This window comes from Dunckerocampus dactyliophorus, chromosome 7 (genome assembly GCF_027744805.1).
Source record: "Dunckerocampus dactyliophorus isolate RoL2022-P2 chromosome 7, RoL_Ddac_1.1, whole genome shotgun sequence".
Classification (NCBI taxonomy): domain Eukaryota; kingdom Metazoa; phylum Chordata; class Actinopteri; order Syngnathiformes; family Syngnathidae; genus Dunckerocampus; species Dunckerocampus dactyliophorus.
This window is the reverse complement of record NC_072825.1, coordinates 14,014,859-14,039,877: the sequence shown is the minus strand read 5'-3', so window position 1 is coordinate 14,039,877 and position 25,019 is coordinate 14,014,859. Positions and strand designations below refer to the sequence as shown.

The window sequence follows — 25,019 nt, the reverse complement described above, 5'->3', positions numbered from 1 at the left end:
GGCCTAGATGGGTCATTTGTACTTTGCTATTGAAGAAACAAGGCTGGTGGATGGACGGCTGACAGGTAATCATGATATTTTTTAAGAAAATATAATTTTTAACAAAATAGCTGTAGTACAAAGACTGGCATCTAAGGTTGTAATGTTTTGACTGTTTTAGCAGTATTATTTCTATTGTTTCAATGAGAATGTGGAAAAAAAGTGTTTTCAGTGTTTTGACTGTTGTTTTGATCAGTGTTTTGACTGTCTTTGCAAATGGCGGATTTAAATGGTTTGAATGGGGACGTGTGAGCTAAGGTTGTAATGTTTTGACTGTTTTAGCAGTATTATTTCTATTGTTTCAATGAGAATGTGGAAAAAAAGTCTTTTCAGTGTTTTGACTGTCTTTGCAATTGGCTGATTGAAATGGTTTGAATGGGGACGTGTGAGCTCAGGATGCAATGTTTTGACTGTTTTAGCAGTATTACTTGTATTGTTTCAATGAGAAAACTCCATGTTTGAGACACAACCTGACACACAGACAGGCCAGCGGGGGCGGTATTGGGGGCCCCAGTCACACATGCTGAGACACACCCAGATAAGGCCGGAGGATGTCTTGGGGGTGGTGGGGGTGGAGGGGGGGTCGTTAGGAAAGGAGGGGTATGGGAATGGGGGCTTCCCCCACATGCAGCCGGAAGAAAACACAGTCACGTGGGAATGATTTTATGATTGTTTGTTTGTTTTATGACTTCCGCATGTCCGCTTCCTGATGCTTTGACCCCTGACACATAGGTGTGAAAACGCTTTGATGTTTTATGGCTTCCAGATGTCCGTTTATGACTTCCGCATGTCCGCTTCCTGATGCTTTGATGTTTTATTATTTTATTGTTTTATTGCTTTATTGGTATGCCATAAACTTTTATTGTTTTATTGGTCTGCCATAAACTTTTATTGATCCCTGACACATAGGTGTGAAAACACTTTGATGTTTTATTGTTTTATTGCTTTATTGTTTTATTGTTTTATTGCCATATCATAAACTTTTATTGTTTTATTGCCATGTCATAAACTTTTATGACAGGGTGCCATAAATCAATCAAGACATGCCATAAATACCTTTTTGACACAAAGTGGATTTTATTACTCTCTCTCAGTCCACATTTTCCGGATATTTTGTTGTCTTATACTCCCGAATGACTCGCAAAAGTAATTCAATTTTTTGTAAGCGGAAGACGACGAACTTATGCGCATCCGTTCTTTCTTCTTCTCTAGTTTGGCGTGCCCTGCGTTCCTGTTCACAGGGCCACATGACGCTTGTATAGAAAACTGAGAAAGACGGGACACAAATGCCCCCAAAAAGAAAATCATATTCTGCAGATTACAGGTTGCAAGAAGCAAAATATGCAGCCGAAAATGGTAATCGAGCAGCAGAAAGACAGTTTGGAGTGAACAAGAAACTTGTGACGGTGGGGCCAATCTAACTGCAATGAACGAAACAAAAAAAGCTAAGCGAGATGGCCACAGCTAGAACAAGTTCACAAATGGGTGCTTGAACAACGTGCTGCCAGGAGAGGCTTGTCGACAGTGCGGTTACGTCTCCATGCCCAGGTAGGTGCCAAGGCAATGAATGTAGATGACTTTGCGAGTCGTTAACATACCACCTATTCACGTTACAGACGCCTATTTAGCCTGTTGCTCTCCATTTTATTGTTATTGCTATAACTTGCCTTTCAAGATGAAACGTCTGTTCTTGTCTGCAATTTTATAAGATAAATTGCCCCCAAAAACTGTACTTGTAGTCCAGTGCGACTTACATGTTTTTTTTTCCTCTTCATTGTGCATTTCTGGCTGGTGCGACTTGTACTTTGGAGCGACTTATTGTCCGGAAAATACAGTATAATTTATACCGCTATAAGTCATTGTCTTATCATTGGATGAATTTATACCAGTATACTGGTATATAAAAATGAACGTTAAACCTTAGTAAGGGGACGCCTCTGTGGGACAAATAATAACATTAAATAAATATTCATATTTTTTCATTCAACTGTATGATAGATTTTCTGTATGATTTCAATCGTTTTTTACATTTTCTTAAGTAAAAATCAGTACATTTGCAGATTTCCTGATCAAATACAGGGAGGAAACCTAAGGTTAGGCCACCGTGATCATGGCTTCTTGGCCTACCGTCTGAGCGCACACACACACAAGTTTTTCTGATTTTCTGATTGTCAGCATGTCACCAATAATATAATCTTGCAAACACATTTATGATACACCATGACTTCCTACGGCTTGTGTAGTGTATTTAATGTAAGTGTGACATCATTATTCAAGCTAATCAGCCAATAAAATACATCGGAATGTCATACGGAGGCACTTGCAGTACCGCTGCATCTTAAGGGGCCGGCGTGAGCTGGAAGGTGCCTGTCACTGATGTGACCACAGAGGATAAGCCAGCGTTTTTAAATGCATTCAATATATTTTTATGCTCTGCTGAATGAATGAATGAATTTGACTCCCATGATGGAGGATTATATATCAAACCTCACCAGGAGATGATGAAACTGTTACAACAAAGTATCTGAACTTTTCCTGGAGAAAGAAAGGCTGCAGAAGAACACAAATGTTTTTCAGTTTCTAAAAAAAAATAAAAATAAATGGATCTAAGAAGTATCTGAAAACATGTTTTCACCAGAGTGAATTATTATCCTCTTTTTTGATTATCCTCTTAATGAGAAACCTGTATTAACATGAAAAAACTCCAAAGAAGTCAGTGGTTCACCAGCCATGAACCTCCCCGCACGTCACTGGTCAGGGCTAGACATTATAACCTAAGAGGGCAACAGACATGGAATATTTTCTTGCCGCCAGCACCATCACACACACACACACACACGCAAACAACAAAAAAAAACACTGACAAGGAAATCTTGTGTGGGCTCAAACAGGAAGCAGAATGCTGCAAGGTGTACAAACCTGCCAGAAAAAGTGTGCTGCCGATGCACGATAAAACCCTAATGGATTATCAAAGTGACATAACAGAAAACAAGTGTTTCCATGCAAGATAACAATGGCTAAAATTGTAACATCACAATAAAATCATGAGCATATTCAACCAAAATGTTGAATGTCACAAAACAAAAAACAATAAGATTTCTTTTCATAAGGCTGGGGTGCAAAAATGCATAGTCAGACAACTTACCCATTGTCATGCCTTTATCACGTATAACATGCAAAATGCTAAAGATGAGTTGAGTCCAACAGAAGGTTCATGGTTTTTTTTTTTAGATTTGCATTGATGATATGAAAAGGATAATGTCAAACTTGTTTCGTCCTGGAGAGAACGCATATTCTCCATGATTGTCTTTATGCTACTCTTATAAAAGTGTCTTCCTATTTCCTGCCAAGTCATCGACAAAAGAAAATATGTTTCCTTCCAAAAAATCTACTTTGATTCCGTAGTTTGGGAATATCAATGAATATAACATGTTCTCTTATGCTGGGATGCTTTCAAGGACAAAGAGTTTTCCTGCAGAAAACATTGGCGCGACAGCACATGACACATTTCTCTCACACACCACCTCACAAACGGAAAGCCTATGTGGAAATATGATCGCGGTGGATAGTTTTACCAAAAAAAAGTCTGATTTCTGACCTTTTGATTCTTATTGATGAAATCATGCCACCTTGCTAACCAGCCGGCTTTGAAACCAGGCAGCATCTGAAGGGAGGAAAAGAGGAGGTGTCAAGGAGAGTCGAAAAGGCAGAGCAGATGACAAGAGAGAGGGGAGGCGGCAGAGCAAAGATAAGTGCTAAGTAGTGATGTAAAGTCACAGCAGGAGATAGAGTGGTAGAAGAAGAGCTGACAGAGAGAGATCAAGGGGACAGATAGCAACTTGGGCAGGGACCGTGCTATGCTGAAAATGGCCATCATAAACACATACTAAACGTTTCCAATACAAGTGGTATTATAGTGATCCACTTTGCCACCTACTAAGGAAAGAAGGATCAGCAGTAAAAATCGTCCCTACTCTTCCGGTCTCTATAATGACTTAGAGTCCAAAGGTTGGACTAAGATCCTGATGAATTCAAAACCAAAACACAATTACTGTCATGTGAAGCATGCTTACTTGAAAAAATAGCACACGTACGTCTCACATCCATACCTAATAAATGTGTAAATACGGTGTATTGAATTGTTAATGAATGACACACATGAGAGGTCTGGCTTAAAATCATGTGCTGTTTTTTTTTTAAATAAATCCAGAAGGAATGACAATTAAAAATATGTATTAATTATTCTTACAAGTGCGTTTCCTTCAGTCTAGCAGCATCAAAAAAAAACAGGATCAGTGTGTCATTTTAAAGAGGGGAATATATGTAAGGAAATGGCTTTAAAAGATGTCAATTATTATGGTGTATGTGAATGCTGAATGAGTGTATATTTATAAATGTATGTATACAGCATGTACACAAAAACTAATACTTATCAACACTGCGCTGAGATTCTGTTTTCTACTTAAAACGTTTTATGGCTTTGGGTCGCTCACAGGAACACCACAGGCTTCTGTCCAGACTAAATAATGTTTTTAACTATGCTTAAACAATATTATGCAGGCAACATATACAGGATGCATACTATAACATTACCAGTAGCAAGTGATTAAGAAGCAAGTTTGATTGGTTTATTGGTACAGTGGAACCTCGGTTTTCGTCATTAATCCCTTCCAAAAGGTCAGCAAAACTGAAACGTTTGGAAACCGAATACATATTTCCCATCATAAATAATGGTAAAACGTTCTTTCACTTGTATAGCGCTTTTCCACCTTTTTCCAGCAATTTGACACTGCTAGCACATTGATCTGCTGATGACGCAGCATCAGGAGAAACTGGGGGTTCGGTAAGTTGCCCGAGGGCACTTCGACACGATCACGAAACTGCAACCTTCACGTTGGGACACGACCACCCTACCGCCTGAGCCATGCTGCCCCCAAATGCAAATGCAAATCCAATTAATCCGTTCCAAACACCAAAAAATATTAAAACAAAACAATTTTACAGAGAATAATGATAATTCTACATGCATAAAATAATGTGAAATACATATAAATGACGAATTAAATGGATAAATGAACATTTAACATCATGTTTAGTCCGTTATAAACCTAACTTTAAAGCGTGGACGGTTAGAGCTGTATACTTGCACACTTGAACTTATTGTAAACTACAGCAGGTACAATCTTCATTATACACACTGGCCCAGCTCAATTTCTGTAATGTGTCTCCCTCCTTTGCAACCTGTGTTAACTAGGAACCTTTACATTACAATCCTATTGTACCAGACACTACCTTTGTACTCTGTTAAGCAGAGTCCTTTCCTTTCCCTACAGGGCGCACAGTGCTTAGGAAGAAGAAAGGAGGCAGATACAGAGTTGTTCATCGTTGTGTGTGTGTTTGTGCTGTAAACACAAACACACAATAATAAAGACGAATAAAGGATTCCCTGACCACAATGTGTCTATAGTGTCCCAACTCTAAAAGAACCACTATCCATTCGTCACAGTCACCAATGCATGAATGCTTTGTTTGGGCACTTGATTCCTCGGAATGATACACGGGCCAATGGACTCATTTGTTAGGTACACTATTTGGCCTTACAATAACCACAACAGTGTACTGAATCCTACTGGGGTGGTATGAAAACACTAGGTATCCCTGGATATGGCCTACGTGGAAATGGGTTGTGTGAACATGTGTACCCATTTAATGTGTCATAGTTAGTTTTGTGAACACAAACAAGGTAAGGTAAAAGGTAATTCTAGCACTGAGCACATACTTCATACTGTCAGGTGAAAATTATGACTGGCAGCTGGTGGGAGACTGAGAGAAAGGGGATAAATGTTTTTAGTTAAAGTAACAAATTGAGAAAGTTCAGTCCATTCACTTGCATGTTAGCCAAAACCACTAGCCAATCATTAAAAGTGTTGTGTTCAAGTTGCATTCTCATGATCAAAATGTCATCAGTTGCTTTTATTTTGTAAATTAAAGAAAACTGAGAAAAAATTCTATGATAGATATGGATCTATTATTCTTTCTTTTTATTAAAAAATAGCGGAAACCTCGGTAAAATATAAACTCCTTTCAGGTTTCTGTGAGATTTCAAAGGACTTCTGTGTGGAAGGCAAATGTTGCATCAAGCAGCCGTGTTTACGTTACGCTTTCCCTGGTGAGATCACACCGTTCCAACGGGAGTTACCTGTACATCAGCCAAGTAGCAAAACAGTTATTAACAACGCCAAGCAGACAGTCAGCCACCACAAAAAATGACAGGCTCTGTTACACAAGAAATAAGTGCTACAGAATTACAGACACCATCATTCTCTCCACATTACACCAGAGGACAGCTTTATACAAAACACACAGACGTTGAGATGGGTTACTAAAAATGGGGAAAACACCAGACACGCGTTCCCATTAAAGCCAGCTGTTATACGCACAGGACATCTACTTGTGCAAAAATCACAGGCATCTATGGTCATGAGCTGAGGAAAATGAAAATCAATTCAGAAGAAAAAGAAGACTAAGAAATATGCCCTGAAATACAACATAATACTACTATACAATGTAGTGAGAGGATGTCTACTTCAATGTCATACAGTACACTTGTCACATTAATGATTAAATGGCAACAATAAGATGACCATGAACTTTTAATGTAGGTCATGTATGCAATATCTCAATGTGATTGAACGGCTGTGATGCACATAAATTACCACAGTAAATGTTGTATAAGGTAGGATGCTACAGTGGGTATGTGTTAGAAGTACCTAATAATGTCATAGTTTAAATACTCTTCCACAAATATGCACCACGAAATAGGAGTGAGCAAACTTTTGGGCCAAAGGGGCCACCTTTGTTTATTAAGTTGCAAGATCGGCAATTACCCCAAGATAAGAAATGGCTGCATAGCATAAGCACTTATTGGAACGTAAAGAAAGCGTATGAATTAATTTTAAAATATGATTTATTCCACAGCCACTGTTAGAAATTGCTAGCAAGATTTAAATGAAAATTATTTTAGCCACAAATACAGTACAGTCTCCGCTACAGACAGAAAAGGTAGCCATAAACCCTGAAAAATTTGAACGCGGTCACACAACATCACAACACAAATCTCCACCCAAGATCTATCTGGGACAGTGATGCCTGTGGAGCACGCTTCCTACGGATTCAAACTCAGGCCTACCAGCTGCTTATGGGACTCATACCTGTATCGCAGGTCTAGCACTGAAATGAATACAATTGCTGCTTTGTGATATTTGTCTATTTATCTGAAAAATAAGCATTACTTTTCTTTGTTGTTGGAAGAAATTTAAAAACCTCCCAAAGTTTAAAGATGCGCTATTTTCACTGCAGAGCAACCGTAGTGTATGTAACATTAGAATGCGTGGTTTGAGAAAATATGCTCACGTGTCTGAGACCAAATGTACGAGATGAGGACTTTCTAAATGGGTCAGTGGTTTACATCATTTACATGGGTTTGTTTTGGGGAAGACTCGGTTTTGCGACTATTAATTGACTGATACGGTGGCGCTGGTCAGGTATAATCTGATGGGATTAGCAACCATGCTCTTTAAATAGAGTTCAGCAAGAAGGGATTAGATGATCAGAGCCAGTCAGCCTGAAAAGCAATAGATTTTCATCACAGGTTTTAGTTTAAAGCTACTTAAAACTACTTGGATGATATTGTGAGCTGTTTTTTAATGTGTGCCTGTGTACTCCCTGCATCCTTAGGAAAACCTGATTTAATGTGCGGATTAAGTAGCAATGTCAAGTGTGATCATCTATATAAATACATAAATCATTGAAATGTAAACGTTTGGGATATTACTTGATGATATAGAAGATTTTGCATTCTGACGTTAACTGTCTTCACATCTTAAAATAGCACAGTGACCAGACAAGCCCTAGTCCTACTTCCTCAACAGAGTCACAGATGCATCTATCATCAATCCAACATGAGGGGTTGAAGAAGATTGAAAAAAAACAGCACAATGACATGTTGGCACAATTTAAATGCCACTTATTTAGGGCCCTATGATTTTCGCCTTAACGGAATCGTGGACAGAATCGCTTAATTGGCACAATAACAAGTAGATCTGCTGTTAAACGCGGAATCTTGCGGAAATTGACATAATGTGAATGAAATGCTGTCTTCGTGAGGAGAAGGAACATTACAGTAGTGTGGGGAAGTATCTCCCCAGCAGATCGCTCAATCGTGACGGACTCTCCTCACAAACACTAACCCACCCCCACCCGAACTAAACATATCCAAACGGCCACCTGTAACACCGGCATGAGTTGGCAAAAAAAAACTCCGAAATTCACCTCTTACGCATTGTGAATAGAAGCCGACCTGGCTAGCTTGGTTTAGCAGAGCTTGCAAGTGCGGCTGTGTGTGTGCGACTCAGGCTGTATGAGTGTGTTTGCACCGTGTTGTGTTACCTCTTAATGTATGCAAGCGTTTTAGGATGCCCGCTGAAGTCATGCAAGTTCTGAGTGAAATAAATCCTCAACACACACAACACACTTCTGGCTTTCAAAATAAGAGTGCCGCGCACCACATACTGTCATACTGTGCAAACAAAATAACTATAATAGGTGTCATAAAAAATAGCTTAAATTAATAACACAATTGGAATTGCATTGGTAACTACATTTTCTTTAACTATAAACACCCATCCATTCATTTTCTATGCGGGCGTATGCTGGAGCCTATCCCAGCTGACTTTGAAAAGTCCCATTGAGGACAGAAGTCCCATTAGAAAAGTTAGTAAAGCCACATCTGTTTCAGACATACAGAGCATGATTGTCCAATTATGTATTGCATCAATAAATGTAAAGATTTTAGCATTTAATTAACAGACATTTTATTCACTAACCAAAAAAAACGCACACTCTGTGGTGGTAATAAGTGTTAAAGATTAAAAAAAAACAAAATTGTAAAAAGATGGAAATGGAAAAAACTAAATTTAGAAAAAATGTGGAATTGGGCAACTATAGCCAAACAGAGTTTAAATCATCATGATGAAAGTACTTTGCAGTGGTTGTTTTTAAACTTCCAATTAGGGATGTGTATCAAAACTCGATATCATAACAGCGCCAGTGCCAATGTACAATATAGTAGTAACCGGACCAAAAAACTAATTAGCTATCAGTACCTCATTTCACTGCTATATTAATACAAACTAAGCCACCTCCAACAAGTGCTTGAAGGTGATATTGTGCAGGTAACATCTTGTAAGTAAAGCAGTGTCACCCTGCAGAGACACAGAGGCTAACGCTCTGTTTAAACGTGATTGCAGACCTTAACACACCAACAGCAGTGCTCGATTCCAACATGCAAACGACATGTTTCGCCGTCGCTCTCCACACCAACACACTTCAACACTTCCTCATGGTCCACCAACGGTGAGCGAGGTGGATTCACAAACACCGGAATTCTAAACATCAACATTCCAACACGAGCTTGTCGCCAGAATGGTGTAACAATGATCAACTGCTGCTCCAATTGTCTGCAGCGTACGCAGTTAAACAGTGGAATGGATGCACTTAAGCACTGTCAAACTTTGCAGATTGTTACCACATTCCCCGTGCTCTGTATTGCTGCTGGTTTTGCTGTGATAATTATGACAATTTGGCACCTTTATTGAATAATATCTAAACGATCCCCAAATATACTTCCAATGTACAGTATATGAGTCTTACAAACACTGTAGTACTTATAACAAAATGCAAAAATTGACCATAGGCTATGTAGTCGTGCACTCAGTTTTTACAACAAACATTGCAGTGTTTTCATTAAAACAGCCAGTTGTATTAACCTAATAATAGATTTATTACGTGTCACTGTACTGTAAAACTACAGTGTCTTGAAATTCATCACAAATAATGATTTTTTTTAAAGAAATTTGAATTAGAAATGATGACACGATCATTTGTTTTTCATTCAGAAGTACGTATGTGCTTATTGTCAAAAACGTCACAAAGGAAAATATAATGTCAGGTCATTACCAGGAGGCCTTGCCTTTAGGGCTTTCTCTCCTCAGCTGTCCTCTTCACATCTGGATACAATGTGGGAACAGGGCACTGAGGCCAAGTGGATAGCTAAAGGGAGGGTGTAACTGTTCTGGGGAATTCTTTAGAAAAGATTTAAGAGCCAGTGGTGGTGCTGATGGTGGGATTGTGTGTATTGTGGTTGAGGTGAGGAGCAGGGAGCTGCTAAAAGGCTCCCTCTCTTTGGTCTCTTCTCTCCTGTATAGTTCACTGCAAGGCCCCCAAGCTACAGACAGAGAAGCAGCTGGGAACTGAGGTGAGCAGCAAACCCCAAAACAGAAGGTGATATCCAACTAAAGTAAACAATCTTGTACTAGTATGGGAGACATTGCACATAATAGCTGAACGATGTATACTTACTTAGTTAGATATCCTCTATGCTTATTTTTAATGCAGATGTTAAACAAAAGAATAATACTTAATACTAAACTAAAATTGATTTAAATTACATAATAAATCCGCCTTCCCACAAATAATGGACAAAAAGTAATTTTTTCACTATTTGCGTGTGTCTTTTTCAGCTATAATATTTTAACAATATGCACGATCTGTATTCTTATCTTGCCTCCAGTCAAATATCACAAATGATTATTGCACATGTGAGCAGTGGGCTGGTGTTTACTTCACAGAATAAACACTAAATGAGCTAAATTCATCTGCGACACTCTGGTGTATCTGAGCCTAGTATTTGCAGTTTTACATCTTATACTTCAATTAATGGAAAAGGGGAACACAAGTAACAATTAGCAGGCCAAGTTTCATGTATATTTGTATACTCCACATGAACTTAGCCACTCTTGTATCTTCTCACCCCTGTCTTCAATCAACTCAAAGCTGACTTGAGCCCGTCACCGCCTCTTCACGGCTTCCAAAACTCCCCAACACGCCCCAAGATTTCAATATGCAACCAAACGAATCAAAACAACGCTACACATTTTTTTAACCGCAAAACAGTGACATGCAAGACAGACAATAATGCAATTTTAAAAGGTTGTGCGCATTTATCAATATTATTGCTTGCATGAATGGAATGCGGAAACTTTTCTGATGATGCTCTCATCCATCACAGCTGATACCAACGACCACAAGCTCTGTTATCGTCAGACATGACCGTGTTCAGCGACTTTGAGCATCACACACCGAAAGAGTTTTGTCAAACCTTTATGGAGGAAAAGGCTTCTTGAGACGTCATCTGTACTTCTGTGTAGAAGGTGTCGGACGTTTCGCTCCTCATCCGAAGAGCTTCGTCAGCGAACTCAAACCTTTATGACAACTTCATAAAGGTTAACTCATTTCAATTAGGGCTATAACCGTTGGGTGGAGAATCGCAAGTTAGTTATTTCAAGTCATAGTTCTATACCCCTTATACATTATATCAAACCTGAGGGTGAATGTGGCAGGTGTTTTTTTACACAAAGACAAAAAGAACGATGCCATTTTAACAACTGTCAGATAATTGATGGACCAAATCACACACATTATATCCAAGATGCATCACGTAACCCTCCTAGCGGCCACCTAGGTCAGTTCATTGTAAACTAAACAGTATCGTCTAAGGCTGGTCTGTATATTGTCCAGAATTGTCTTTTATTTCTTATGTTAGTGTCGCCTATTGACATACGCATGCAATCACACACACACACACACTACTACTACTAATGGAGATACTCTATTTGAATATGAAAAGCACTTTATTACAACAACCTCTGTTCTGCTTTTCACTCCGCCACATCACATAGTCTACAATCTTCCCATAATCCTTCAGTCAACTGTCATTTCTTTAGGCTAGCGAGAGAGTGGATATAGTGCAGCTTGAATGCCAGTGATGTTGCGTGTCTGACTAACTTAGGGAAACAAGCTGGAAATGTCTTCAGGCTACTGCAGCTAATCATTCAGCCCACAGAAAAGCTGATCGTTAGCTACCGATGTCAGCCTAACCTTGCCATGATGCTTTTAGTGCATGTGTGCATGAATGCATCAGTGTATGACAGAAGGATACCCGTGGACAGATGTGCAGGCCTCATCCTGTAAAAATAACTCAAGGATTTTTTGATTGTTAGAAAATAAATATTGCATATGAAAACACATAAGAAAAACAGACTACTGTAAGTGTTTTAGAACTGGCTCACCAAATTGTTTGAATGGTCATCCATCTCTTAACCCAAGTAGGATGCCATAACTGTCTCCAACATTTTTTTATGTATATGCATTCCATACGGCCCACACGGTGGCCCAGTGGGTACTCCGGCTTCCTCCCACATTCCAAAAACATGCATGTTTTTAAATTGTCCATAGGTATGAATGTGAGTGTGAATGGTTGTTTGTCTATATGTGCCCTGCCATTGGCTGGCAACCAGTGCAGGGTGTACCCCGCCTCTCGCCAAACGTCAGCTGACCCTGGTGAGGACAAGCGGCACAGAAAATGAATGAATGCATTAGGTATGAAACTATAGCATCAAAATTTTGAATGAGCTGCTTCTCTGTTCTGGTTGTAGCGTATGGGGATAACATCAATACTAGTGGTGTGTGATACCGTTGGCTGGTACCTGCGATACCGATCCAATACACCTAATGTGTCTGGTAATTTTCAAAAAGTGGTGTATTTCAAATCAGGGGTGCTGCCAGGAATCATACTAAGTGCCCTCACCTTTTTCACTGGGACAACGTTATGGGGAGACAGGGCTGCTGTTGAATCATTTGTTGTCAAATCTGGTAAATGGGGGAGGGACAACTGATTTAATAATACATGCTAAACATTTACCTGTGCTGAATAGATGTTGGTTAAAAAGGAGTGAGATGTAGGCTAGCACGGCACGCTAACACTCTGCTAGCTTAGCCACAAGTAGCCACAACTGCTGACTGACTACGAAGCACGGTGAATGTAGTAGCGGACCAAACCATTTCATGTAGCTATGGGGGGTGGTCAGTCAATATCGAAGTTTACTTTTGGTCAATGTGGATATTTCACTGTTGCTACCAAATACAAGAGATTGTTTTAATCGTTTTCTGACTGTATATCTTTTCTAAAAATCACAACCAGATAGCAATATTATTTACCTAATTACTGGGGCCCCTGTCACTCATCTTTCAACAGGCTGAGTGAGCAGTGTGCTGCTGCGCTCACACCTTACGCACTTACCTCGGCGGAAGTAAAAGTAGCTCCCACTGAACACGTATCATTTAGACAAGAGCTCAATCATTAGTTATTTTCCACTGTGTTCCTGTTAATGATACACATAACCTCAACAAATCATATTTTGATTTGAGAATTGATTTTAAAGCCTAACTATCTGGTATCATAGGTATCGATAATCAATGCTAGCACAATATTCCCAACACTGTGCAGTGTGCTTTGCTGGAACTTAGGTGAAAAAGGTTTTTAGTCTGCACAGACACGATCCCAACTCATGCTTACTATATTGTTTAACTGCTTAAATCAGCTTCACACAATGCCCCAAAACTATAGAGAACCTTCTTCCATAATGGTATTTATTAATAATGTAATATTGCTTAAATGTGAAGTGTATTTATCAACAGACACAAACCAGTAGATGCTAAAAAAAACAGGGAGCTCTCTGCTTTAACATCCATCTCCCCAACCCCCACTCACCCTTAATGCCCTCTGGGCTACTGTGAGTTTGGATTAAGTTTAGGTGCTATGTTGCCTCCCGAAGGAAACCCACCATCGCTCCTGCTCAACATATAGACTCATACGCACGTACACATTTCAAAACAAAGACAACCTCATTGTGTTAAATGTTTAGCAGCACATCAGATATGAATAAAGGGAAATGGTAGTGCTGGATGTGGGATAAAAATGTTGCAGGTTACACTGATTTATCACAAAATACCAATACAATGTACTGTATTTTCGGCGTGTCGTACCTTAACGGCCCATATCATATAGGGAAAAGAAAGAATGTACATGCTTAAAACTCTCAAAACATGTATGATTGCTTTAGTCTAAATATACTAATGCCTGTTGTTTATTAGTATGATCCAATTAAATAAAATGTATTGTTATAGTCTTCATTTGTAATGGTTAATTAATAGATGAAGCAATAGAATCTAAATGATATTCAATTAAAGTGTGCATGTGCAGAGCTGTGCATCAATTGTGTTAGTTTACTACAGTGACATCTGGACTGGATGAAGAGTGCTGCTCCTTCCCCGGGCAGCTCTCCCGTTCTCTCTCTCTTTCAATCCCTGATCGCAACCACGTGGTTCTCTCCCAGCTAAGCTTATTTCTCTTCTTTAATCCCACAGCAATCACAGCAACAATGCCATGCGCTGGTTCAGAGACGCGGGCAGAAATCTATTAACTATGATCGCTATGTCGACGAAAACTGATTAGGACAGTTCGTTAATGCCGCGCATTCAGCCAGCTGCTCCGTGATTACAATTGCTGTTTCATCGGTTTATCAATAATGTGTAAGATAAGAAATCAATAGCATTTGTAGTGGAAAATGCAGCTTGTGAATGCAGCAATGGTACTGGAAGTACTGGAAGTACTGGAAGTAAAGTGAGATTGTTCTGTCTTTAAAATACTACATTATGCAATCTATAAGAAAAAGTATCAAAAAGGTTTGATGCTTGCGTTCAAACGCACGCCCCAAATCTCTCACAGGTGCCCCCAGTGAAAACAAACAGAACAGCACTGATAAATGTGATAAATGAGATCGCTATCCTGCCATTATCATCAGATTATTACACTCTTAGTGAGGTCCACCTCTGGTTTGTTCAGAGACCCAATGTCTGCAAGCCAAACACTGCAACATCCTTACCTATAGCCGTTGTCATCGGAGTGGAAATCATGTGCTAACCAGGCGGGTTGTTCCAGTGAGGTTATTTGTGGAAAAGAGTTCAAACTGCAAATATTTCAAATTCACACCCACACTGAGGTGAAGATGATTGTGGAAAACATCAGCACCAGGCAAATAAGCATTCCTTCTTTAAAACACACCTCTCTGCCATCACAGGTGGCAAAGGGGTTTAAATGTACCACTATTAAGAAAGAACATCAACTGGATGTTCTCGTCACATTTATTGCACTGGATGCAAGCACAACGTAGATGCAGATTCATGCAATGGTAAAAGTTATTTAACAGCAGTTTGCGACCACAACAGGCCAGATTCATTGCTCACGTATTTATGAAATGGAGCTCTTTACAAGACTAATATCACCACTGAATGACTTTGCTATAAACATGCATATGCTTTTCACTCAGACATTCAACAATGAGTCATTTCATGATGTCATTGTCATGATGTCCCTTAATTGATGCTCTGATTCACTGTCGCATTTGCTGCGAAGGTAATGCTAGACAACTGGGAATGTGTATGAATCGGCCGTCGGCTTTTGTGCATTGTCTAGAAAACATAATTGCCAGATTTGTATTGACCAAACACCCACACTGAGCTCCGGCTACTTTTGGTAATGACAGCACCTGTATAAATAAAACGCCCTCTATTTTTATTGCTTACTCCATTGAGACAACTGTGTAAGGCAATACTGTACAACTGCAGCACATAAAGGGAAATTGTAACAGTTTCTTCCTTTTTATAAACAGTTAAATAAGCAACATTAGTGGCTTGTTCTAGTTAAATGAACTAGATGAAAGGGTTTTGCTGTCTGCAATACATGGTTTGGTTAACTTAAATTAACTGTACTTCCCAAACATTAATATTAGTCTGTTATTTTTCTGCATTCTGTTTCCTTAAGCTCTGGTTTTGATTTTCATCAAGCTCTCCGGGAACAGTCTGCTGTTTTGGGTGTACAGTAGATCCCCATTTTTCACAGGGGTTACGCCCAGAAAATGACAAAAAATCCTGTGAGTAATTGATTGAACTGTTTATTTTTGACACCACAAATGAATGATAATGTAAGGTGATCGATGAACAGATGGAATCGGAGTAACAGTGTAGCCTTTAGCTTGATCGTCAAGCTAGCACTAGAGGCTGGCAGGCTGGAGAAAGTGCTACACTGCTTGCCTGTTGGAATTCCAGTAACGATTTACGATCATATATTAACTTGTGTTCCCCTTGCTACAAATTCTGAGGTCGTATTAGCTGATGAAGCTAGTGCTTCTGTAGCCAACAACCTTTTGCGACTCACAGCACAAAACAAGTACCTTCAAGGACCACGGAACAAAGTGAGAAATGTCAACACCTCACAAAAAATAGTGGTAAATGTATGCCGCACATTTATTTGTATTATCAATTATTTATAAAATATGGCATCTGGTAAATGAAATGTGTTTTCTGTGGAAAAAAACAGCCTATTTTGGAAAAATAAAATATAAAATACATTTTTGACCAAAATCCAAAAATGTGCGAGGCCACTATATTCACGCTAGGCCAATCGCGCCGACCCTGGACCCACTCCACACCCGCACGCTGGTGTGAATGTGCTGATCCGCGCTCCAGTTCGGTATTCTCTGCAATACAATGCAAGTTCTTAATGATAACCGACTTACTGTATATCAAAATACAAATAAATACAAAGACTCAAAATAGTTAAAAAGTCAAAACCTATGGCCCGCCCGCTCACTTGCGACAACATTCCTGTGCGTAATAAAGATGCGTCATTTCATTCATATGAGCGCTCGTCTCACATGTACTGTAAATAACGGCAGCCGCCGTCTTGCACAATAGAAATAATCCCAATGACTCAAAACTGGAAATAATCCACAAAGTCAGGGATATTGCAGTAACACTGCGGTGTAGAAGTGATAGCATATGCAAACGGCCTGACGCGCGAATGCTCAGTGTGAGTGCAGGCCAGCGGGGGTCAGTGAGAATCGCACCCAAGTTCAGTGCGCACACCCTTAGCTTCTAAATGCTACACAGCTTTTGTCGGCTAGTTGCAAGTAGCAAATTTCTTGTCATACGATTCAAGATAATTGTCGAAGAAATGTTCAACTTTTGTCAGCACCAATTAAACAATAGTAGTATTCTCAACAGTTGAGGACAACACAACACATTCCTCTCTCAGCTCACTGCCAGCAAGGGTGAAGACTAAAATGTGCCTGTGCCTAAATCCCCACAGCAGCACCTTCCCTGCCCCCCACCGGCTCCAACCCTTCTGCTATCTTAAGCTTCTGATTACTAAATCATTTCTTGGACTCTAATGTGGACAGCTATCTGGCTTTACAATGTACTACCTGACTTGCTTGGCAGAGACTCCATTGATCCTTATGGGAGGGGAGGGTGCAGATGTGACCCAAATAAAGAGATTATATACCCACCTGTTAGTACAGTTTCAAGAAATTTGTCAACCGGGAATGACCCAGCAAAAAAATAGTCTACAGAGGTAGGTGCATAAAGTTTAGATTCCATGACAGAATGCAATGTTTCCCATGGAGGGCTCATTTATAATTGAATCCAAAGGCCTGGCGTTTGGAAGTTAACACAGAGAGATTGCCCTTTAAGAGTGGAAACCCCCACCATGCAGCGGAGAATCAATGCTGTCACTAGTGAATAGACAGCAGACCCAAAACTGCGTCGTGAGAGCTCTGTAACATGTTTGGCTTGCATTCCTTTACAAAAAATGATGTTCATAAGTGTAGCAAATAGATTTCAATCTCTACTGTAAAAAGATGAGAATAAGAACAACCTGATAATGACACTGAAACCTCTGTGAGAAATACAGTGCACGTCTGCCTTGTGGTTTGAAGTTTTTTCATATCCCTGGACGTGTTAATGTTGGTTCGAAACCACCCAGCGTTAACACATCCAGTTTGCACAAAAAACAGAGTGGAGGACTGTGTGCAAAAGAGTACATGCTCTAAGTTGACAACATGACTTTAATGTATGCTAGAACACTTGAAAATGGCTACTGATCATCATGTGTGTACCTTACGCATTAAATGATGACTAACATTAGCCCTCTGTTGTAATTTGGCTTCTGCACAATAGTTATAAACATTTATCCTGGCAACTAACCCATCTTTATCCACAAGTAAATAGTGTACAAAAAAATTATGCAGGATATGTAATCTGAACTCCATAGACTGTTTCTACATGTTGTATATGGATTGTTGTTATAAATGCCATTATTTAACCAGATAAAAGAAGTTTATATTATATCAAATCAATGAATGTGTCTGTTTGCAAGCAATAAAGCAACCAGACATCATGCAAGTCAATGAAATGGGTGGGCTGCATGTGATGTCAAGTGGGTGGGAATGATGCAAACAAAAACTTCAACTTTGAGTGACACAAAAGAAGTGACTGTCAAGGTTGTAAATACAGTATATGAATAGATTATGGATAATTATACTGATATTATCACACACATTACGTTGACGTCAACCTCCTTCACTGTGGTGAAGGTAAATGACTATGTCCATGCTGAAAAAGGCACAAGCCAGTAATGAGTAATGAAAACAGCCGCGTTAGTACTGCCATTCAGTAAAGGGCCTGCCGCTGTGGAATGTGAGGCTCCATTCATTCACATGGGTTAAACATGCATTTCTACCATCACAAAGCCTGGCCTTGTCCTCATTGTTTCTTGACACATCAATAAAACATTTTCTTGGACATTCTGCAGCAAGTAAACAAAAATATGAATGTATACACATAAAAGGTATAGGTATATATAACACAATGTGTTTGCATGAGCGTGTGGCTGAGTGGGGGAAGGCTGTGGTGGGAATGGTGGGGGTTACCTTACAAAAGTCAAGTCTTTGGAAAAGATAAAGAGTCATGGCAAAGTTGAAAGTTTGATCATGATAAGCACAGGGATGCAAAGCACACAAACTGCATCCAAAAGGCAAACAGACCCACTGACAAAACCTGAATGTGTGCAGCATTCATGAAAAGAGAAGCAACAGGCTTTATTCAAGTCATTTGTAACATCTTAAAACGTAAGGTTGGGCTCTGAAAAGTTATTCTGTACAAACAGCAACTGTGGTTTTGAATTGTAGTCGTTTGTCAACATGTAACCAAAAAAGCTTTCGTCAAACACGGCTGACGTCCCGTCTTTTACTATGTCCTCAAAGCTCATCCACTGAGGAAAACACAACTTCGGTCCAATTGTGTATACTGTATGTCTATTGTTTTTTTTTTCCTGAATCACATGTAGGACCTAAAATATCCAAATCCTCATACTTATTCACATTTTCCATAAAGCTTTGGTGACTAAACATTACCATGAAAGAACAGATGACTGTCATTGACTCACATTGGCTAAGATAAATCATGAATTACTGGTGTGTGATGTTGCTGGTTGTTACGTGATCATACAGTGAGAGCTGCTGGCAGCAGATTGAAGAAAAAAAACTAGCATCAAATAATGTCTGAGATCTTCATGGGAGACAATGTAATCCTGTCTGCAAAACAACACTCTGTCTCTCTTCCTCCATTCCCCTCCCTTCTTTTTCTTTCTTGATGTAACCTGACAGTTAAGGAAATAAATACCTCTTCTCGCAGCAAGTGTGCAAAGGAGATAAACCTTGCATATAGCATTGCACACACGACACAGGTGGTATACTGTAGTGTTTACATTGTTAAACATATTACAGCCGATTTAAGTATTGTATACACTTTAAAACATGTACTTTCCATTAGAACTTTTCATAAAAACAACATTATGTTGTGTGTGTGTGCGTGTGTGTGTCATAAAGGTTACTTCTAAACAAGAACATCAACATGGAATTAAGACACGCCTCAATTCTTGATCATTCTTGTTAGCTAAACTGTAAAACAATATCCAATGAGATTATTTTGGCTTTGTGCATTACCTTGCTCTCTCTCGCTCTTACAAATGTTTTACATAACTAACTCCTGTGATAACCTTGTCCCTGAGGGGGGATGGCTATGTAAAGACTCTTTGTAACTACTATTAAGACTTCTGCCGTCATTGATTTTTAACCTCAACAATCTGCTTGCCTTTTTAAGATACAGCTCCTAAAATGTCATTAAATCATGTTGCCGGGTACATATTATGTGCTGCACAGTTACATCATATACATTGTTTGCTCTTGTTTTGTTAGGTTCTGGTCTCCTTTAAGTCAAACATGGCTTAAAATCCCATTTACTATCGCTAAACCACTTTTGTTGTCCTCTTGTAGAACATGACCGGTAACAGGAAGATACTGCATTACGGCATTAACGCTGTAAACACAACCTCAAAATAATAAACAGTAATAATGATCTAGTCACTTCCTTACCAGTTAACATACCGTTGAGCTGCAACACACACGCACAAGCGAAAAAAGACCGGTGCACCTTTCCAAAAACGATATAGAGTCCAGATCCAGCGAAGATAAATAGTGATTATTATGTGCCTTCCAGTGAGGCAATTGGCAGCCCACTTTGCAAAAATTGAGCAGAATGATTATTATGTGTTTTGGATTCCTATCTCCTTATGCTGTGGAAGAGTACAGGTTCTTCTCTCACTCCACTCTCCGTGTGTCTCTCTTGCCTCTGTCGTTTCACTGGTGCTGCCTTCACAGACGCTACGAAAACTTCACTTTTCATTCAACAGTCGAAGACATAAGGTGGAAGGTTTAATAGTCAACGGTTGTAGCTGTCCAAAATGAACTGCACATTGAGCTATTATGGCATTTATTATCATTATTTTGGAAATCGAAACACAATATTGTTATATGGCATGGGCGTTTACCTACCTAACAGAAACTAGTAGATTCGTGAAACTTGTCATGTATGATGTGATTCACGGAGACGTTAATATCTGAGCTTAGAGTTTGCCCATGAACGTCTCACAAATAGAAAGAAGCAGTGAGCGAGACTTCGAGGACACATTCGAAAGCTAAGAGCAACAAAATGAAACAAAAATAAAGTTTGGCTCGGAAGCGCATAATCATGCCTCACTACACTTTCCATTGTGTGTATGCTTGTGCGCGTGTGTTTTTGTATCATTTTCATCCAACGGAATTACCACCCTGCCTGTTGAGTCACACAATTAAGAGGCTCTTACAACGAACAATTGTCTCCTTACACGCACTGCTGTGTGCAAATATAAATAATACAGTTTTCATCAAATGTAACTTACGCCTCCTCATTTTAAGACAGTGACATAAGCTGTATGTATGATTAGTTCAAGAGAAAGCAGATCATTTGCACATTTTATACAGCAAACATTGTAGAGGGAGGCAGTATCATTTGGGGGAAAAAAGTTGCTTTGACAAAAACACTCCATCGACCCCCTCCTCTTCCCTTTACTCCTCCCTGGCCACGTTTTCCCCCCAAGCACACAATTACACACACACACAAAACACACCCATTACATGTTGATGAGCTTGCAAGAAGACAAGATACAGAGCAAAAAAAACACCCAGTGCAAGAACTGCACATGTACCCTGCTCAGTTGAGCCATCACTGTTACTCTTCTATACACACCTTCCTCGCCATCTATTCTTTCATTTCAGTCAGGGGCAAACTGCCTTGCAACGTGATGTCCTTTACAAGGACAATCACTGTACAATGTCCAGAGTCATGCATTTTGATGTTGTGACGATGCCAGTAAAACATGTTGTCATTAAGACTTGATCACATTTTATGTATCATTAAACAGATGCAAAACGTGTATAAATGGAGTTCATGTATTGGTTTCACTTACATGTGGTTTCTGTACCATTGCCTGCAGGACGGATTTATGTTGATACAGATTGCTTAACAATTAACCTTGTTTTTCATTAATCACTATCCAGTACGTTATACAGTAGGATCTAGGGTTTCTTTATGAATTCATTCCTAAAAGTCAGACAAAAAACGAAACGTACAAAAACCAAGGCGATTTTTCCAATAGTAGATAATATAAATCCAATGAATCCATTCCAGACACCCAAAAATATTGACAAAAATACATTTGGTAGAGAATAATTATAAGTTTACATGAAGAAAACAATGCAAAATAATTATAAATGGCGAATGGATGGAAGTTATTGTTGATGTGGGCTTCCAGAACATCCTGGCAAGACTGAAATCAGTAGTGTTTCTCACCTTCTTTACCAAATTGCTGGCACTCGCAACTTTCTTTGGCCCCATGGCGGGTTATTTAGCAGCCACACTGTCACACATTAAAAAATGCAGACAGTGAGTCAGCAACACATAGGATTGTTTTGTTTGGGCACTTGATTTTACGGAAGAATATAGACAAGGGGTAATGAACAATTGGAAATGCATACAAATGACGAATGAAAGGAATAAATGAACATTTAAGGTTACTTTTACATTCACTGACACGGACACAGACACCACCTTCCTGTTTTTCATAAGTTTTTTACTTGAATTCAATAGTGTTTCTCACCTTCTTTATCAAATGCTGGTACTCGCAACTTTCTTTTGCTCCTTTTTAGGTTATTGAAGTGAGGAACACTGTTGAATTGAAGAAATAACTCATGGCAAAACAGGAAGGTCGTGTTCGTGTTGATCTGGCTGCCGCATCGTGTCTTTGCGGACAGTCACGTCAAGAATTTAGTCTTCAGTGACGGTAAACATAACCTTAAATGTTCATGTACCCCTTTCATTCGTCATTTATATGTATTTATATGCATTTATATGCATTTTGAATATTCTTATCTATCTGAAGCTTTATTTGCAAAACTATAAAAACATGTTTTGTGTTAACATTTTTGGCTTTCTGGAATGTATTAATTGGATTTACGTTTAGCATCCGTTTCGGTTAGAGTCAGGCCTTCTGGAATGGATTAATGATGCTAACCAAGGTTCCACTGTAAATTAAATGAGATTTTGTAAAGTATACAATGCCATTTCACTGTAACACAAAGACACATACAGATTGTTTGGAAATTAAAAATGTGGAAATACTCCTTTCAGTTAAATAGTTACCGACTTGTTGCTGCAGGGTAAATCTACTTCCTTTTATTTACAAGCTCTAAATTTATATTTGTACCAGTTCTTCTGCCACACCTTAAAATTCAACCAAAAATATATCTATTAATTCACACCTTTAAATGTATTTAAAATTAATTAATCACCATTGGGTTTCAAGGTGCTTTGTGTTAAAAGAAAACTGCACAGCTAGTCTCGTACATAACTATAATAACCCCTCTACTTATTGCAGCTCCACGCGTGACCGTGAGGTTCACCAAGGCTATATACTGTATGTCTTGTACAGTAACTTACTAGAATAACCAAAGTGAGGTGATTAATTAGGTCATGTTTGCCTCAAGTCCCATAAGGGCCAGGCAGAAAAGGGTTAAACTGACTCTCTCGGAAGACTGGAATTTCTGGAGAAACAAGGAAGATGACTGTGATAAATTAAGAAGTGGAAACATGGACAAGTCTGATAAACACATATATTTTTAGGCATAATAACACCCAAATGTGTGCTCCAGCGTGTCCGTGAGCGGTCGTGTGTAATAACTGCCACTCCACAGTGTTTGGGATGTTTTGCAGAGGGCATGTTTACTCAGCATGAGACAGACATGTTTTTGACTGCTGCTGCCAGTGACTTAAGACACACAGATGACTTGTCAGGGACTAGCTCTTCATTTGTAACGGCAGGCATGATGCATTGTCGCAGCCTACTATAGGGTTTCCAGAGCCGAATAAAACACAACCTGATACAGCTAAATGTATCTGTGTTTTATACAATACAACACACACCCACGCAAAAGTAAGTCACAAATGTAATATGATCAACTTACTTTAGAACACATGTACAAGACCTTCCAGAAAACCCACAATTCACAGCCATGTTGATTAAATGTGATCTGCAAACACAGAAAATTCCCACCCACAAGCATGCATCATTTATGGTATTTCCTTCCTTACGTACACACACACACACACACACACACACACACACACACGCACCACAATAATGGTTAACGTGCATAGCCATAACTGATACACCTTCCAATTTTAATGACTCACAAAGAGGAGGGAAAACACAACCTTGAATATGATGACACAGACGCTCATAAGTGTTACATAGTCGGAACACAGTGAACAGAGCTTATCTGCTCTTTCTCTCTCCTTGCAGTGCGTGAGTCACTATTCAGATACTTCCTGTTATAAGAGAGCAGTCTTTATCAAAATAAGCTTCCCTGCTGTATGAATGTCAGGCACAACATACACCGACGTGTCCTCACTCCTCCTCCTTCTGAATCAATCAGGGAAGAAACGTCTTTGTCGTTAGCACATGCCCTTTTCTCTACAGGTCGCCCACAGCATTTTACAAAACACACGGCGGTAAACCCTCACCTTTGAAACGTGGGGGTTAAAAATTCTCCCCAAGCACTTGCCGCTGTACCAGCAGCATATAGACAAGATGTATGCATGTATTTGCACCTGATAGCACACCCAGCTGATTGTGCATGCATTGCAGACACATATGCACACCTCAGGGCAAATGCTTGAATAGCGGCTCAGTCCATAAGGACATAAACTCAATATAATGTGGACAAAAACAAATTGCAAGTAGTTGTTGGAGAGATGCTACTCTGTTTCCTGACTACTAGGGATGCGTATCATAATGGCAGCAGTGTCAACATAAACTGTAGTAACTAGGGATGGTCCAATCAGTTTTATGCTGCCGGTTCCGATACCGATCATCCATGAGTGAGATGGTCCGATACCGTTCACATAGATTAACTGTAAATTTTTCAATTTATTTATGACGAGTGCTATTGGCCAGGGGTGCCGTATAAGGGGGAAGAGTTAGGACAATTCCAAGGTCCCCTGACTGCCAGGGGGCCCAAAAAATAAGGCAGGGGGCGCAACAGAATTCCTGTTTGCACCCCTGTTACTGGCTATATGACATGAAAAATGAAATCAGATCAAACATATTTGACTGCAAAAGAACACATATCAGTTGTGAAACTTATGGCGGATGAGACGCCTTCTTTACGGAGACTGTGTGAATGTGAATGTGAACGTGAGAGTACATTGTCTAAAGGAGCTCTAGCAGGACATCCAGGAGCACACAG

General features: G+C 39.5%; 1 protein-coding gene across 7 annotated transcripts in view; it reads right to left on the bottom strand.

Moving 5' to 3' along the window:
- Positions 1 to 20,525, bottom strand: part of LOC129184889 (zinc finger protein 516-like) — a 64,011-nt gene extending 43,486 nt beyond the window's left edge. For 4 of the 7 annotated variants that reach the window (XR_008571993.1, XR_008571994.1, XM_054781353.1 and 1 more), the window contains exon 1: positions 20,271 to 20,525. The gene's annotated coding sequence lies outside the window, so the exon portion shown is untranslated. Of the gene's footprint in view, positions 1 to 3,637; positions 3,704 to 20,270 lie in introns of all 7 variants that reach the window. The other 3 variants (XM_054781355.1, XM_054781357.1, XM_054781356.1) reach the window with 3 other exon arrangements.
- Positions 20,526 to 25,019: the final 4,494 nt, after the last annotated feature.